Below are 18,897 nucleotides of genomic sequence, written 5' to 3' on the forward strand. Positions count from 1 at the left end.
TATAGCCCATGAGAGGCAGTAACAAGTGTAGGCGCACCTCAGTCTCAGGTAGGCACACACTGAACTACTAGAGGGACAATCAGTGGTGGGAGCATCAGGCTATCTCCAACCATCCTCCCTCCTAAATCCCCCCATTCGCATTTTCTATTTATATTTAAATACCCTCTCAACTATTATTCCCCCCTATTTCTCCTCCTCTCCAACCATTCCCCCTATTCAGCTCCCCCTTTACCCTTTAACTGAGCTATTGGACTTTTATACATCAGTTTTTGGAGTTTTAAAAACATTATCATATTTGTAGTGCCGTAATACACATTGTTATCTGCTAATTAAACTCGAAAATAAATAATTTCATAATTAATATCGTTGATTAGTGGAGAGGGGGAGATCCATGGGGGCAAAATTTTCTCTCATCGGTGTGAGGGGGAGGGAGAGGATGGACGGTGCCAGGGAGTTGTTGTACACCGTCGCGAGGGGGAGCTGAGAGTGGATCGTTGGAGGCAGCCTCAGTACTGTTATCGATGGCGGCAAGAGGTTGGGGTGGCTGGTAGCTTGCAATGTTGGGATTTGGTGAGGAGCAGGGCTGGATGCCAGAGGGAAATGCTATTGTGAAAGATGATGCTTGCTACACGTGTGCGGCATGCGCTTTATCAGTTGCCATTGGCTGAAAAGGACTGTGATCAGGCGTTAGGTGGAATGCTGATTGGCTAGGCTAGCAAGGATAGTGCTATTTCATATTCTTGGAATATAATATGAGTGAATTGTACATCAGTTTACGAAGGATAAATGTAACATCGCACGGGCTCCCAACTCACCTTCACTTATTTTTATACATTGTTTGATTTACATTGTCGTGTCATGCTTATAAATTTTATGCTTTGTTTGATTTGTGGTACCACCTAGATAACGGTTCCATGTGTTTCCTCGTAGCATCCCACGGGCATAAACCTATTTGTACATAAGTTATCGTGATATTATAGATCCCCGTTGCAACGCACGGGCACTCACCTAGTTAAGGCTGTAAGGGTAGCCTGTCATTCCGTGTTCTAGCACAATCCTCAGTTTTGCCATTCCCATCCTTGTTCTGTCTTTTCCATTTCCCCCTCCCCGCATAGGTCATTCCCATGTTCTGTCACAATACCCTAATCTGTCATTCCCATTCCTTGTCCTGTCTTTCCCATTCCCCTATCTCGCAAAGTCCATTTCCATTCCCCTCTCCCCAAAGCTCATTCCCATTCCCCGTAAAGCCCACAACTAGCTAAAATAAGAATAAACATAGCCCCAAGGGGATTAGAACCCACGACCCCTTAGACAAATACGAGAAGTAGCTACCGCTACACCACATGTGTGTTTATGTCTATATTTATGACAGGAAAACATCTATTACATCTCTCCTCAAGCCCAACTGCTACCTTTGCACAATGCGTAGTAGTAGATAAGTATCACCGAGATTCTTGAATTATATTTTTGTACGGAGATATTAGTATTTAAAGAAGAGCGTTACATACAATTTCTTTTGTTTGATTAATGTTTTCAACTTAAATTCCTTTTTTGCCTGCGTGACATTTATTCTCCGTAATATTTTTTCCATGGATCTGACGTGTGAGTCATTTTCACAAATCAACGCCAAGAATGAATCCATGTTTCTTACTTGGAAACCCCAAACAAACACCACTATCAAGAGGCGCTCGCGTTGGCGTCGCTCATCGCTGATGAGAAGAAGCTTGGCGACTGCCAGTTCGACCTCTGGAAGCAGTGCTACGTGGCCGCATGCACCGCTGTGTACGACAAGCTCCGGCGTAGCCGCCGCTTGGACGTGGTCCTGAGCGGCTGCACCGCGTTGTCCATCGTCAAGCAGGGGGACCTCATGGTTGTCGCCAACGTCAGCGACTCTCGTGTTGTTCTGAGCACTGCATCTGACGACGACGCCATCACGTCGTCCAGCTCATCGTCCACCTAAAGCCTAACATGTCACGTAAGTCGCTACTGACCGGCCATGAATTCTTGTGCGCTGGGACGACAGCCGTTGCTGACATTGTGAGTGTTCTCGAACATGATGTATGTAGAGGAGTAGCGCATCCGGTGGTGCAACGGCTAGGTGTACTACCTCGCTGATGAGTCTGGGGTGCACTTCGTCTGGCAGCCCAGCCAAGAGTCATTGGTACTCGCTATGTCGCGCGCGTTCGACGACTACTATATCAAGGACTGTGGCATCATCTCGGCACCGGAGGTGACGCAGAGGAGTACCGACAGCAATGACCAGCTCATCATCTTCACCACCGTCGGGGTAGCTTTTGTGCCGGCCTGCCTTTAATTTTCTTTGCAAACACACACACTTGCCTTTTTGTTTAAGCAAGCGCATATGGTGGTGAGTGCTTGATGACTGACGATGTACGAGAGAACTTCTTCCGGTAGGTGTGGGACGTGCTGTTAAATGATGAGACCGTGACATATATCGAAGTCTGCATGATAGTGATGGTTGCAATGTAGTGGTGAAATGGCTAGATTAGAATAACAAATTTATGTATGGCTAGGATCACCAAATGGATTATAAAACCTTTTCTCATAACAGTATAACACATATTATATATATAAGTTATCATAGTATTATATGTTCCCATTGCAACGCACGGGCGCTCACCTAGTAATTAAGTAATTACACATCTAATTCTATTGATTGCACGTTTCTTATAGCCAAATCGGAGGTAGATATTGAAGCATAGAATCACTACCGGAATTTGGCTCTTTGCCGAGTGCTAAATATTTTACCGAGTGTTTTTTAGGCACTTGGGAAAGACGCAAAAAACCCTCGGTAAAAGAAAACACTTGGCGAAGAGGCCCTTTGCCGAGTGTTTTTTTGACACTAGGCAAAGTCAATTTAAAAATCACATTTTAAAGCAGTAAATTAATTCAAATGAAAAGTTTTCAACTACCAATTTGTATAACTCATCATGATATACATGTTATATTTTGAACATTTCTTCATATGACAAAATAAAAATAAATTTGTTCATAAAATCTATATCTCTCTCGTAGTTATGAAACTATGAGAGAGATGTATAAGATTTGTGCATATTGTTAGATCCATCATGTGAGATGAACAAATGACCAAACAACCAAAAGAAACTTTGTAGATTTTGTGAAGTTATAGAATTTTGTAGTTGGCAACTTTTTTATTTGAAGTCATCTTGTCAATGAAAACTACGTTTGAATTTAAAAAATTAAAAATTTGAATTTTGAAAATGACCTCGAAAGAAAAAACCACCAACATGAAAGTTGTAGGTATTGAAGAGTTATGAAACTTTATGGTTGACAATGTTTTGGGTTGAAATCATCTTGTCATGCAAAATTATGTTTGAATTTTAAAATTTGAATTTTTCAAACTACCTCGGATGGAAAAACCACCAAATTAAAAGTTGCAGATCTTGAAATGTAATAAAACTTTGTAATTGACATTTTTTTGATTTGAAATCATCTTATCATTGAAAATTTTGTGTGAAATTTTCAAATTTGAAATTCAAATTTTATAAACGGCCTCGGATGTAGAAACTATCAAAATAGAACTTGTAGATCTAGAAAAGTTATGCAACTTTATAGTTGGTCACATTTTCAAATGAACTCATTTAGTGACATAAATAATCAAATTACTCTCGGTTGGTTATAGTACATGAGGAATGAAAACGTAATATAGACATAATTGATGTAGTAATGTAGTGGTAGAGGAGGGTATGCGCGAGAGAGAGGTTGCGGGTTCGAATCTCACCATTCACCATTCACAAAACATGTAAATTTGATTCAAAATAATAGTGAAAATGATTAGGGCGATGGCACAAAACATGTAAATTTGATTCAAAATAATAGTGAAAATGATTAGGGTGATGTGTATGATGGTAATAGGTAGTGTTTGGGGAGAGTTGTTCCTATAATTTAAAAAATATTTTGCTGTTTTTTGGGTTTTTTCCGATTCTTAATTTGCCGAGTGCTTTTCTTTGCCGAGTGTCCGAAAAAGTACTCGGCAAAGAACCCTTTACCAATAAAATGTTTGTCGAATATTCTTTGTCGAGTTTTACACTCAGCAAAGGCTTTGCCGAGTGTAAAATGGCCTTTGCCGAGTGTTTTAGACACTCGGCAAAGAACGCGATTCCAGTAGTGAATTGGGAATCAGAATCAGCTTTTCTGAATTATGTTGCTTGGTTGCACATGAAATAGAGATTTGGAATCAGAGATCCAATTCTAGTAAATTGGTCTATAACTAGAAACTCCCGCCCCCAATATAGAGCATCACCCCCTTTGAATTATGTGGAATTAGACCACACAATTCTAAACTCCAATTCCATGACATCCAAGCAATAGCACCGGAATTACATCCTATTTCAGTACTATATATGACTGATTTGGTATTTAACCCAATTCAATTCTATGCCCTTCAATATCGACGTCCAAATGAAGCATTAGGACATTCCCAAGTGGAGTTTCATTAGATATTTCGTGACATTGATTAGTATGTCATATAATTTTTTTGACAACACGACACTATATTTATTATGAAATATATTAAACTAGTTTCATCACTATGAAAATATGTCAGTCTGTTTCCAAGTTATTGAAAATCGCATGAAAACCATCATTGAGAGCAATTTATTTCGTCTCCTTCTATTTCATCTATCCATATTGGTTATTTAGATTAGAATTTAAATCACATGTTAGTCTATGAAATTGTGTCATGAAACTCTTCAGTGAGAGATCATATTTCATTCTTTATTCCATTTTCTCTTGTTAACGTGGCAACATTAACAATGGTGTGATGAAACAACATTAGACACCACTGCATATGCATTTGTGAACTTTATATACTCATCTGTATGTTTTTGCATCACCTGAAAGTTGTCTTCTTATGTAGTATGCTTTTTCTACAAGCGACATATGGGAGAAAATGATTGAACATCATAGCTAGGACTATGGCTAGAGGACAAGCCTAATTGACCCTAAGGCGTCATATGCTAGTAGGAGGTCAAGCCCATGGACGGTGAGAATAGTTCATTTTAATTTTCAAGTTTTGCTCGTGGTAGCGATTGTCCTGAGTCTATGATACACTCTTGTAGGTTGGATATATTTGATTCATCTATTGATTTTAGGCAGCCGAGACGTAGAGGCCAAGCATATGTATCATTATCATCGCAAATGTCGCAGTCTCGCACTTTCGGTGTTTTGGGTCCGACTTGTGCGCCTGGGGTTGCCCCTCGAGGTGCTTTTTGGAGTAGGACGGTGTTACCGACTGTAGCTTGATGGTTCGTGCTAGATGCACGAGAGACAGTGGACAATTTTATACAGGTTCGGGCCGCTTTGAGAGGCGTAACACCCTACTTCCTGGTGTGGATCTTTTATGTGGTGGGTTACAGGGGAGTTCTCTAGTATGAGGGATGCTAGAGAGCTGAGTAGACGGCTAATGAGTGAGTTGTTGTTTGATGGGGTGCCCCCTAGGCCTTATATACTCGACCGTGGGGCATTACATGTGGATATGATAACAACGTGCGCCTAAGTAATAGTGAACCGACTGAGCTTATCTTCCTATAATCATGTCGACTTATCATCATTCAGTTCCGACGTCTGAGGGCGCTGCACGGGAGAATCGGATCACTGCTGTGGATAACGTTTGAATTCAGTGAGCCGCACGGGCTCGAGTCGATTCGATCTTATGTCGATCCATTCTGCCAGACATTCCTCCCCTGGACCACAAAGGGATGGTCCTGCTAAATAATGGGCCCAAGGCCTTTCGCGAGGCCTTCTTGCCTTCTAGTGGATCCAGGGGATATCTGTCCCCCACAAGCCCCCAATCTTTGAGTTGATTTTGAAAGAATCAGCCCAAAGGTTCTAGGTCCAGCTTGCAGTTTTTGATTTTGGTAAGGAATGCTTTGAAAACGTGCCTATCGAGCTGTTGCCTCTAAACTCTAAGTAACTCGGCTAAAACGATCTTTTGTTATCCTCTCCTGTCATTATTCATCAGTCTTCGCTTTATTCTTCAGAAATCGGTGCTCTGTCTCTGGCTTATGCTTTGGAGATCAGCATTCTGTTCTCTGGGGTTCAGGATTCATTGGGTGCATGTAGCCCCCGAGCTTTGAGTGGATTACTGAAAATAATCCACTCAAAGGTCTTCATCTCATGCTTTTTTAGAAATCATTGTTTTATCTTCATCTCATGCTTTAGAAATCAACATTTTATCATTAGTTCATGCTTTAGAGATCAGCATTCTGTCTTTTGGGGTTAATGATTCATTGGGTGCACTGGTGTAGCCCCCGAGCTTTGAGTGGATTACTGAAAATAATCCACTCAAAGGTCTTCATCTCATACTTTTAGAAATCATCCTTTTATCTTTGTCGAAGGCCTTAGAATTCAGCATTATATCATTAGCTTTATGCTTTAGAGATCAGCATACGACTTTGCCTTTGAGATCAGCAACGCGGTCTACCCATGCCCTGTTAGGTTTGAAATTTATTTGATCGGTGACAGATTGGACGTCTGGTAGATGACTCTTGGCTGGTCTTCATTTCGCTTCGTGCTTCAATGCTTCTGTTGATTAGACTTGTACTTCAGCAGCTATTTTTGGCTTTCCTCCGATCTCTATCAATATCTTCCTTCTGTCTTGATACATTCATTGTGTATACTGTATGGATGTGACTGCTTGGGAAAATCTATTGAAAATTCCTGGATGTCCCCCCCAATGGGTGTAGCCAGGGGACGGCTTGGTGCGCTAAGCATTTAGCAAACTGCCCATGAATAGTAACTTGACATGACCGCGGGGTGTAATCATATCGTCCAAGTAGTTGACTTCAGTCCCAATTGGTGTCGTGTTACGTGAAACAGCGTCTGCTGCCTGACTTGCTTCCAGACGATTTGAATAGCTTATTGAATATTTGCGACTGTTCAGTGACCATGGTAGGAGATGAGTGGTTGCCTCCCGTCTCTATAAATAGAGTGCTTGCTTTGCTGGTGTCTTCACACATCTCCCGACCGTTTGTTGCCTATTCTCCTCTTTTCTCTTCTCTTCCACTCAACCATGGGCAAGAACAAGAAAGGCGGAAGTTTGTCGCACCACTCCGGCGACAAACGGAAGCGCGAGCCGAGTCCCCCCTCGGAGGACTTCGGTGACTCCGAGTACTCGGAGGAGGAGTTTTCCTCTGAGTCTGAGGGGTCGCCGGCCTACGCCTCTCCCCCGGTGTCGTCCGATGACTCGGACGATTCCTAGGGAATCGCTGCCGAGGTGTGGACGTACATCCAGGCCGTCGAGCGCTCCAGGCTTGAGGGCTCGGATGAGTCGGAGATCTCCTCGGACTCGTCCGAGGAGGGGAGCGGTGGTGACGGCGACGACGATGATGGAGGCGACGGCACGGGCGATGGCGACGGCGGCAGGGGCGACGGCGGCGGCGGCAAGGGCGACGGCGGTAGCGGCAAGGCCAGTGGCAAAGCGCCACTGGCTTAAATATTAGTATAGATAAGTAGTAGTAGAAGTAGTATTAGTAATAGTGAAATAATGTAGTAGTAGTTAGTAGTATAGAGTAGTGTTAGTAGTGTAGTGATGTAGTAGTGTAATGTAGCGAAAAAGGGGAAGAAGGTCGACTCATAATGAGTTGGTCTTTGAGTTTGTGGAAGAACTTCCCTTTTATATAATGAAGAAAATTTCGGCTTGTTCTGAGCATATCTTTCACTTTTCCATCATCCTTTTATAGTCAATCGACGGCTTGTATTCATGCCCAACGTTGTCGTTGTTCTTATAGATAACGCCCGAGTAACGACTGGTAATTGTTGAGCCAAATTTTATTCTACCAGCATTTACGTAGAGAAAATGGCTGAGTTACTGCTGGTGTCTTTAGAGGTAATAGCCGAGCTAGGCTAGATTACGTCGGTGCTTTAGAGGTAACAGCCGAGTTATTCTGGGTCACGTCGGCATTTTAGAAGTAACAGCCGAGTTATGTTAGGCCACGTCGGCGCTTTAAAGGTAACTGTCGAGTTATGCTGGGCCACGTCGGCGCCTTAGAGGTACCTGCCGAGTTATGCTAGGCCACGTCGGCGCTTTAGAGGTAGCTGCCGAGTTATGCTGGGCCACGTCGGCGCTTTAGAAGTAGCTGCCGAGTTATGCTAGGACATCTTGCTTTTTCCGAGTGATGACTTAGCACTTTTTAGAAACGGTGTCTGACCCGAGAAAACCCCATTTATATCACGTCGCCGCACGCCTCTGCGTTCTGAGCCCTAACTTCACCTTCCTGCCTCCAAACATTACTCTGCTTCCCTCTGATTTCGCTTCCTTTCAATCCGCCGATGAGATTGCGATGGCGCCCAAGCGGAAGAACCAAAATACTGCTGCGGTGGCCATTCCTCCCATCGACCCCAACAGCCAGTTGCCTTTCGCAGGTAACCATATGTCTGTTGTTTCGGAATCGGATCTCCTCCACCTTGTCGATGTTGGAATTCTTCTCCCGAAAGAGCTTTGTTCTTGGTGGATTTGCCTTGGGGTCACTGTTCCGACAGAAGATACCCACGGGTCCGTTGTTTATGTTCCTTTTCTTATCTGCGGCCTTGCTCTTCCCATTTCTCCCTTTTTCCGCGGTCTCCTTGACTTTTATAATCTAAACCTGACTCATCTGAATCCCAATTCCATTCTGCAAATCTCTATCTTTGTTCATCTGTGCGAGGCCTACCTCGGAATTCTTCCCCACTTTGGTTTATGGAAGTATCTGTACCACTGTCGACCTGGGATGGCTAGGGTTAGCACCAACTCGTGGGTGGTGCGAGTCTGGAGATGCGGCGCGGAAGGAAAAGGAAATATCTTGATATTCCGCTTAAGGACAGCATCAAGGGGTGGCGTCTTGAGTGGTTTATTGTGGAAAACCACGGCAAGTCCCTCCCCCTCGGTCGGGAAGACAGTCAGATGTGCGCACTCCAAGTTGGATTGAATCTCCTACTGCCTTGGAAGTAATAGAGACTAGGGTTCTGCTTGCTGAAGTCTGTCTGCTGAAGGAAAGAGGTCTGACCGCCGAAGCTGTGGTCGCTGATTTTGTTTTTAAGAACATCCAGCCCCTGAAGGACAGATCAAATGTTGGTGCTCCTGTTGCCTACTCTGCTTGGAATCTGCCACCTCCTAAGTCCTTTTTCAATTTCGTGTCCAATCCTCTTGCTGGTGATAGTGGTCTGGGTCTTAGAGTGCGACCCTCTCCCGAAGATATTGAGGTCTTGGTTGCTTCTCTTTGTGATCTTCCCAATGATGAGAGGCAAGTTCAATTTGAGATGCCAGCGAGTCCAGATGATGCAGAGATGAATGTTGTGCTCGATATGTTGGCTGGAGAATCTTCTGACTCAACCCCTGCTGAAACAATGGTCGTTGCAGTTATACCAGAGCTTGACAGAATAATGGACACCCGAAAGCCTGAGGGTACTCACCCAAAGCGTCTTCACCAGGTCAGCCGCCCAACTGCACCTGCTGAAGGGAAGAAGAAGAAAAAGAGACGGCTTTGGCGGTTGTCATGCTTGGACCAGGATGTTGTACCTTCTGCTCCTGCTTGTGAAGAAGTACCAGCAGAGGTCTTTACTGGAGTTGATCCCGCTGGTGGTGTACCTGCTGAAGTTGACACCAATGGGTGTGACCGTGCACCTACTGACCCCAACGAATGTATCCATGCACTAGCTGACCCCAATGGGTGCGATCCGGCTGAAGCTGACCCCAATGGGTGTAATCATGTTGCAGCTAAACCCAATGGGTGTGATCCTGCACCATCCTTTGTCCGCATTTTTGATGAGGACGAAAAAGAAGAAGAAGTTCCACTAATTCGCAAGAATAGCCAACATTACAGAGGTAGTAGAGGGGATAGTGATATTCCTTCTCCAGCTCTGTCTGCTCTTGTTAGCCTGCAAGAATTATCCATAACAGATTTTGATCAGGCCCTTGAGGATGTCGTTCCTGAGGATATGCTATCAGAGCCGACTGATGGTGATATGATGGATGTTTGCTCTGACATTCCAAATGTGGGATTAGAGGTATCCCGAGCAGCATCTCGCGCGTCGTCGACCTTAGAAGGCGGTCTTCGATGTCAAGAGGTTGGTCAGGATTGCCCGACTCCCATGGAGGTGACTGAGGATCCTTCAGCCTTTGAGGTGGCTGTTGTAGAAAACCCAGCCCCCAAGGGTGGTGCTGGCGGTTACCCAGCCCCCGAGAGTGTTGCCGGTAATGATCCGACTCGGGTGGGTAGCGCAAGCTGCAACTCAGCCCTCGAGGGTGTTGCCGGTAGTGATCCGGCTCTGATGGGCAGTGCGAGCTGCAACCCAGCCCCCGAGGGTGTCCGAGCAAGCTCTCCTTCCCATACCTCCATGGATGTCCACGTCGAGTCGTCTCCACCACGTTCTGATGGAATGATAGCAATGCATACTTCTTTAGCTTCAAGTGAGGGAGTCGCCTTAGAGGTCGGCACACCGGATGCCAGAATTCTGATATCTGCTAGTGGAGCTGAATCAACCCCCGACTATGCTCTTCAGATTGTTCCAGTTGATCTTCCTTCGTCGAGTTATAACACAACTTCTCATGACTTGGGGTTGCCTTCATTCTTTTCTAATCTTCAGGTAAATTAGCTTCTGTCATTCCTCCTAGTAAACCACTTTCTTCGTACTCATTTGTTTTTAATAATAGGCTTTGGTTGATGGGATGTCTGCTCAATTGAAATCGCACGGCGCTACTATCCCAGAAGGAGCCCTGTCCCTAACGAAGTGGAATCCATTGCTGCTTTAAAAACAAATAGCTGATTTGAAAGCATCAAATGCTGGTTGGTATCTTTGTTTCTTCCTTGGCTGATTGATAATTTGTTTTTAACCATGTATCCTTCTTCGACTGTTTTTTTCTAGATATGACTCGGCGTTATTCTGAACTTGAGGAGAAACATCTCCAGCACCAAGCCAACTCGACCTGGCAGTACTCTAAGCTCGAGGAGAGGTATTCCCAAGTTCAGATCGACCTGGCTCGGGTTTCTGCTTCTTTAGACGACGCAAATTCTTTGAATTCCTCTCTTAATGCTTAGCTTGACTCTGAAAGGGTGGCTAACGAGGTAAGCTTACTTAATTGGATCTACTGTGCTTTTACTGATTTCTGGATTTTTGAGAGCTGATTCTTGTCTGTAGGAGGAGAAACGAGAACTTACAGCTTCTCGCGACAGTCTGAATAGGTTATATCGTGACGCCAGCAATTCTCTAACCATCTTGGAGAGGAGCCACCGCTTTACCATGACAGATCTGGATCATAATCGCCATGAACTGCAAGTATCCCAGGATGAGATCCTGCGGCTCAGGCAGCTGGTGTCAAGCAAGGACTCTGTCATTAAAGATCTGCGTGCCTCCAAGAGATCAGTCGCTCAGGAGCTAGAGGCCGCTCAACTGGCTGCCAAGGTTGCAGAGGACAACTGCGCCGTTCTGAAGGCCCAGCATGACAAGGCTATGGACAAAGCCATTCGCGCGGGGTGAATCCTGATGAGAAGGCCTGGTGTAGTTGTCCCTGATGATATTGTTGCGGACGTCAGGGCTACACCTGATGCTTCGAGTCGCCCTTCCTCCTTGATTGCTCCTGCGAAAGACATTGCCAAGTAGAGATGTTTTTCTGTGTTTAGAAGATATTGAATGCATTTGTGAACTATATGTTGTGTGATCAGTGCGCTTGAATATTCGGTAGGATATTAGAATGTGTTCTTGGCGCTGAAAACTATAACGTTTTGTTTCTGTTGTTAGAATTCAACAGTTGTCATGAATGATTGTAGAAGTAAGTGATGTGTGCCGGTTTTGGAATCTTTTCCTAACTTATGCTAATTGATCAGCTGGTAAGGCATAGAGATCGCCCTAAGATGAGTAAACGCGAGCATGTTACACTAAGTCGAGTAAGTGTGAGCATGTTGCACCGTCTTAAGTCATTGTTGACTTAAGATGATTGCTCCGTTAGTAGGGTATAGTGGTCACCCTAAGTCGAGTAAGCGTGAGCATGTTGCACCGTCTTAAGTCACTGCCGACTTAAGTCGATTGCTCCGTTAGTAGGGTATAGTGGTCACCCTAAGTCGAGTAAGCGTGAGCATGTTGCACCGTCTTAAGTCACTGCCGACTTAAGCCGGTTGCTCCATTAGTAGGGTATAGTGGTCACCCTAAGTCGAGTAAGCGTGAGCATGTTGCACCGTCTTAAGTCACTGCCGACTTAAGCTGATTGCTCCGTTAGTAGGGTATAGTGGTCACCCTAAGTCATGTAAGTGTGAGCATGTTGCACCATCTTAAGTCACTGCCGACTTAAGCCGATTGCTCTGTTAGTAGGGTATAGTGGTCACCCTATGCCGAGTAAGCGTGCTGATTGATAATAAATAATTCGAGTGCCCTTGAGAATGAAATCTTTTTATTGATGATGTATTTTCCAATTACAGAATACAATGCTGCCCCAATAGCTTTTGAAATCTTGATAAGGGTAAAACTTTCTAAGATGCTCTATATTCCATGAATTCCCTATTTCCGTGCCATCCATTTGAGTAAGTCGATATGATCCTGGCCGAGTGACCTCCGCTACTACAAATGACCCTTCCCATAGTGGTGAAAATTTGTGCCGTCCTTCCCCTGTTGTAATTCGGTGAATGACCAAGTCTCCCACTACAAAGGATCAATGTCGTATAGCCTCTGCCTCAGCTATGTTTTCAAAGACCAGCCTTGGTGCCCCAAACCTGAGGTCAGCAGGTAGCACTGCCTCCGAACCATAGACCATGAAGAAGGGGGTGTTTCCATGCAGAGCTCGACTGGGTTGAGTTCTTAGGCTCCAAACCACATAAGGTAATTCTCCGATCCACTTCCCTGCGAACTTTTCATTCTTGTCGAAGACTTTCTTCCTGAGTGCTTCCAGTATCATTCCATTAGCCCTTTCCACCTGACCGTTGGCTCTTGGGTGTGCTACTGACGCATATTTGATCTGAATGCTCCGTTGTTCGCAGAAATCAAAGAATTCAGAGCTAGTGAAATTGGATCCCAGGTCGGTTATGATGCTATTCGGTATCCCAAACCTGAATATTATATCTTGTATGAATTCCACTGCCTTGGTTGAAGTTAGAGAAGCAATGGGTTTGTATTCTATCCATTTGGTGAATTTGTCAATGGTGACCAACACGTGAGTGTATCCTCCCTGAGCTTTCTTGAAGGGTCCAATCATGTCCAGTCCCCAGCACGCAAATGGCCATGTTACGGGTATAGTCTGCAGTTGCTGTGCTGGTAAATGTTGCTGCTTTGATAAGAATTGGCAAGCTTCACACCTCTGGACTAACTCGGCTGCGTCCCTCTTTGCTGTCGGCCAGTAGAAACCAGACCTGAAGACCTTCCCAACCAGAGTCCTAGATACTACGTGTATCCCGCACTGTCCGGCGTGGATCTCATCTAGCAGTTGCTTCCCAGTAACCGAAGGAATGCACTTCATGAGGACTCCTGTTGCGCCCCTTCTGTACAGTGCATCCCCAATGAGGGTGTAGTGGGCTGACTGCCTTGCGATGCGTTCTGCTGCGACTTTATCATCCGGTCCCTCTTCATTCTTTATATATCTGATGATGGGCTCCCTCCAGTCATTAGAGTCTGACTCTGGCTGGCTCAAAACATTACACTCTTCTGCTTGATTTGGGGAAATGCTTGGGCGTGGCACCTCTTGGACAAAAACTCTAGGTGGGACCTGAGTCCGACTGGATCCTAGCTTCGACAACGCGTCTGCTGCAGCGTTACGATCTCTTTCCACATGATGAAATTCCAGCCCTTCAAATTTGTCTTCTAGTTTTCGGACGGCTGTGTAGTACTTTCCCATAGAGTCATTCGAGCAATCCCATTCTTTATTTATCTGACTTATGACCACCACTGAATCTCTGTATAACATCAACCTCTTAATGCCCAGTGATATGGCAATGTTCAATCCGTGGATCAAAGCTTCATATTCTGCTGCATTATTGGATGCTGAGAATAACAACTGAAGAGCATATTTGAGTTGTTCACCTCCAGGGGCAATGAAGAGGATCCCCGCGCCTGCTCCCTACAGCTTCAGCGAGCCATCGAAATACATCCGCTATACTTCTGCAGTCTCCGGGTTATCTCGTACTTGTTGCTCGGTCCACTCTGATACGAAGTCAACTAGTGCTTGAGTCTTTATTGCAGTACGAGGCCGAAACTCAATGTCGTGAGCTCCCAGCTCGTAGGCCCACTTGGCTATTCTTCCAATGGCTTCTTTGTTGTGGAGAATATCCCCTATTGGAAACCCGGTGACTACTATGACTTTGTGGTCGTCGAAGTAGTGACGGAGCTTGCGTGTAGTTAGAAGTACTGCGTACAATAGTTTTTGAACGTGAGGATACTTCTTCTTAGATGGTCCCAGAACTTCGCTGATGAAGTAGATGGGATGTTGTACTGGATATACGTGTCCTTCCTCTGCCCGCTCGACTACCAACGCGATGCTCACCACGTGAGTCGTGCAAGAGATGTACAACAGCAGATCTTCTGCCGGCTGGTTTGGCGTGGCTCGACGTGGCGGCTTTAGTACTGGCGGTGTGGTCAGGAACTTCTTCAGTGCATCAAGGGCTTCCTAAGCTTCTGAGGTCCACTGGAACTTGTCCACCTTCTCGAGCAATTTGTAGAATGGTAGGCCTTTTTCTCCTAACCTTGATATGAACCTGCTTAAAGCTGCCATGCATCCAGTAAGCCTTTGCACTTTCTTCTGTGACCGTGGTGCTTCCATCCTCATGATAGCCTCGATCTTTTCCGGGATAGCTTCTATTCCTCGGTGGCTGACAATGAATACGAGCAATTTCTCTGTTGGCACTCCAAAGACACATTTTTCTGGATTGAGCTTCCACCGATATCGCCTAAGACTGTTGAAGACTAGCTACAAATCTTCAATGAAGTTTTCTGAGTTTTCTGTCTTAATCACTACATCATCAACATAAGCTTCTACCCGCTTGCCCCAGTGATCAGCTAAGCATGTTTGAATGGCTCTCTGGTAAGTTGCTCAGCGTTCTTGAGACCGAACGACATGGAGGTATAGCAGAAGGCTCCAAACAGGGTAATGAATGCTGTTTTTTCCTCGTCTTCTTTTGCCAAGCTGATTTGATGGTATCCCGAGTAGCAATCCAAGAATGACAATATAGAGCATCCGGCGGTTGAATCTACCACCTGATCTATTCTAGGAAGTCTGAAGGGATCCTTCGGATAGTGTTTGTTGAGATCTGTATAGTCGACGCACATGCGCCAATCCACTTTATTCTTTTTGAGTACAAGAACAGGATTTGCTAACCACTCAGGGTGTAGTACTTCTCTAATGAACCCTACTGCGACTAAGCGAGCTCGCTCGGCACGGATAGCTTCTCTCTTGTCTGGTGTGAAACGACGCAACTTTTGTCGGATCGGTCTCGCCTGGGGATAGACCTTCAGTTTGTGCTCGGCCAGCTCTCTCGGGACTCCCCGCATATCCGCAGGCTGCCAAGCGAATACGTCTCGATTATCTTGCAGAAACTGGATGAGCGCGCCTTCCTATTTGTCATCCAGGCTGGAGCTGATGATGGCAGTCTTGCGTTCGTCAGCAAACCCGAGATTTATTCTCTTCGTTTCCTCAGTCGGTCGCATAGAGGTCATGGCTTGAGCTTCATTCGCGGGTATCGCGAGGTCTTCCTCAGGCTTTGAGTTCGCCTGCATGGAGGAAGTCATTGGTGGTTTGGTGGTGAGAGCCGCTTGAATGGCCACTCGGAAGCATTCTGCGGCGCCTTGGAAGTCAGCGCGCACAGTGATGATCCCTTGTGGTCCCGGCATCTTCAATATCATATATGTATAGTGCGGAATGGCCATGAATTTCGCCAATCCCGGCCTGCCGATGATAGCGTTGTATCCGCAGTCGAAGCTTGCTACCTCGAACCTCAGGAACTCGGTTCTGTAGTTTTCCGGAGTTCTGAAGGTGACCGGCATGTAGATGTGTCTGAGTGGGTACTCTCCTTCAGTCGGCACAATGCCGAAGAAAGGAGTGTCTGACTCATGGAGCTCTTTGAGTGCGACTCCCAAGCCTAGGAGTGTCTGGGGGAAGGTGACGTTGATGTTGCTTCCCCCGTCCACTAACACCTTCTTTACCCTGCTCTCTCGGATAACCAGATCGACGAGGAGCGGGTATTTGCCCAGATGATCAAAGTTGAGCCACTGACCCGCCCGAGTGAAGGTGATCGGATGTTCGGACCATCGATACAGGGCGGGAGGACTGGTGGCCGCCACCAGTATCTGACAGTCGTTGAGCTTCTGCTGCCTCTTGCTCTCTTGCGACCCATGTCCGCCGAAGATGACGTTGACTTCTCCGTCGATGCGCGGGAATGCTCCACCTCCTCCTCCTTCTTGCTGCTGGGGTTGTCGAGGTTCTCTGGGTCCTTCTCGTGGTGGGGGAGGTGGCAGAGGTTGGAAGGGTTGGCCATTCCCGACGGAGTGCTTGAAGTCTCTGCAGTTCCGGAGGGTGTGGTGCATGTCCTTGTGGTATGGACATTGGGCATCGAGGATGTCGTCCAATGTTCGGTCGCCTCTGCGGGGTGCCCCTCGGGCACGAGAGACGGGTGGTCCGGTGGCGTGGACTTCTTCGCGAGGCCTCTTTTCCCAACGCTTGTCGGTTTGTTGGTTCGCATCACGTCGTGGTGACGACGGTGTAGGCTTCGTTCCTCCGATGAGGTTCTGAGCCCATTCGTCGGCGGTGATGTAGAGGTCCGCTTCCCTGAATAGCTGCTCGGAGGTAGTCGGCGCCTTTTGCAGTATGGCTCGGATGAAGGCTGGGTCATTAGATCCCCAGTAGAAGTCCTCGATCACCGCTGCTTTTGCAACCTCGGGGATACGATTTCTCATGGTCTGAAATCTTTTGAGGTATGACCGGAGAGTTTCATCCCCTCGATGCCTGATGGATTTGAGGTCCCATGGCTGCGCTGGCTTGTCGGAGAGGGATTGGAAATTGGCGATAAAACACCGACTGAAGTTGCTCCAATCATCGATGCAGTGTCGGGATAGGTGTCATAGCCATTGCATCGCATCTTGCCCAAGGACGATGGGAAAATATGTAGTCATCACATCTTCAGTTGCCCCAGCGGCCCGGACAGCGGTGGTATAGACGGCCAACCAGCCTCCCGGGTCCTGCTTAGGCTCGTACTTGTCGACGTTGGAGACCTTGAAGTTAGGGGGCCACTGAATGGCCCTGAGACACGAAGTGAGCGCCGATACTCCACACGTGTCCTCCTGTCGGCGATTGTGGTGTCGGTCCCGGGGAGGGGAGTTGTCGATGTGCTGCCTCGACCGTCCCTGGGTCGTGCCGCCAGTTGAAGCTGTTGCCGATTCAACCCAGGTGGCCTGACTTCGTGCAGGGATGCCGTGATCCCGATCATACTCTTCTTGGTGTCGAATCTTGTTCTCATGTCGTCGTTCACGCGAAGCATTGATGGAGCTCCGCGCGTCCCGTCGACTATTGATGGCGTGTCGTAGATCGCTCGGAGGATGAGCGAGAGGCAGAAGATGGTTAGCTGCCCGAGTGAGCAGCCGTCGATAGCCCTCGGCGTCTGAAGTCCAGGAGAGGCCATCGGCTATCCGAGCAACCACTCCACCGACCTCGCTCGGTGTGTTCATGGCTCGGGCGAAGTCAGGGTTTAGGTTTCGTCCAAAGAGAGGATTCTCTCGACGCTGTCTCGCCTCCTGCTTGGCTTGCTCTTAAGCTTGCCGACGATCACGTCGGTGGGAATGCCTCCTCTCCCTGAAGACTCGTTCATGTAGAGTTTCTCCTACCTCCGAGATCTCATCTCATGACACAGGCTGCGCCGGGTCTCGTTCTCTAGCTTCATGATGTCGCCGGGTGTTACGGCGTCGGTTCCTTCGTCGGCGAGCTTCCCACTGAGGAGGTTCTTCCCCAGACATAGTTGGTTCATCGTCGGAGATGGGGGATGACTCCACTCTTCCTCCGATGAAGAGGACGTCGGGGTAAAATGGAGTGGTCGTGACGACAAGCTTCTTTCTGTTCTCCTTTGAGGGCGAAGGTACCAGAAGGGCAGCTTGATGGGTCTTTGTTTCTTTTTTCCTTATAATACGTGTCCATTCTTCTGTGGATGAGGTGGACAACGGGGTTCTTCGGGTAAATGAATTTCCCGCTCCTGGCTTGCAGGAGGTAGTCTTTGCTCGGAGCGCTGGAGGTTGCGCTATTTCCTGCTTCGTTCCGGCTTTCCCGGAGATTATCGAGGAAGGTTTTCTCTCCGGCGGATCCGCTATGCGATGTAGAGTCCCTTCTTCGTCTGCCACGGATGAGATGGTTCCGAAGCAGAACACGGATCCAGGGTGGAGAGCGATCTTGTGCTGGAAAGTGATGGCCATTGAGGCATTAAGCTAGCTTGAATCAGTGACACCCCCCTACCTGGCGCGCCAACTGTCGATGTTTTGGGTCCGACCACGCACCTGGGGTTGCCCCTCGAGGTGCTTTTTGGAGTAGGACGGTGTTATTGACTGTAGCTCGATGGTTCGTGCTAGATGCACGAGAGACTGGACAATTTTATACAGGTTCAGGCCGCTTTGAGAGGCGTAACACCCTACTTCATGGTGTGGATCTTTTATGTGGTGGGTTACAGGGGAGTTCTCTAGTATGAGGGACGCTAGAGAGCTGAGTAGACGGCTAATGAGTGAGTTGTTGTTTGATGGGGTGCCCCTAGGCCTTATATACTCGACCGTGGGGCGTTACATGTGGATATGATAACAACGTACGCCTAAGTAATAGTGAACCGACTGAGCTTATCTTCCTATAATCCTGCCGACTTATCATCATTTAGTTCCGACGTCTGAGGGCGCTGCGCGGGAGAATCGAATCACTGCTATGGATAACGTTTG

The sequence above is a fragment of the Zea mays genome, chromosome 2, assembly GCF_902167145.1.
Source record: "Zea mays cultivar B73 chromosome 2, Zm-B73-REFERENCE-NAM-5.0, whole genome shotgun sequence".
Lineage (NCBI taxonomy): Eukaryota > Viridiplantae > Streptophyta > Magnoliopsida > Poales > Poaceae > Zea > Zea mays.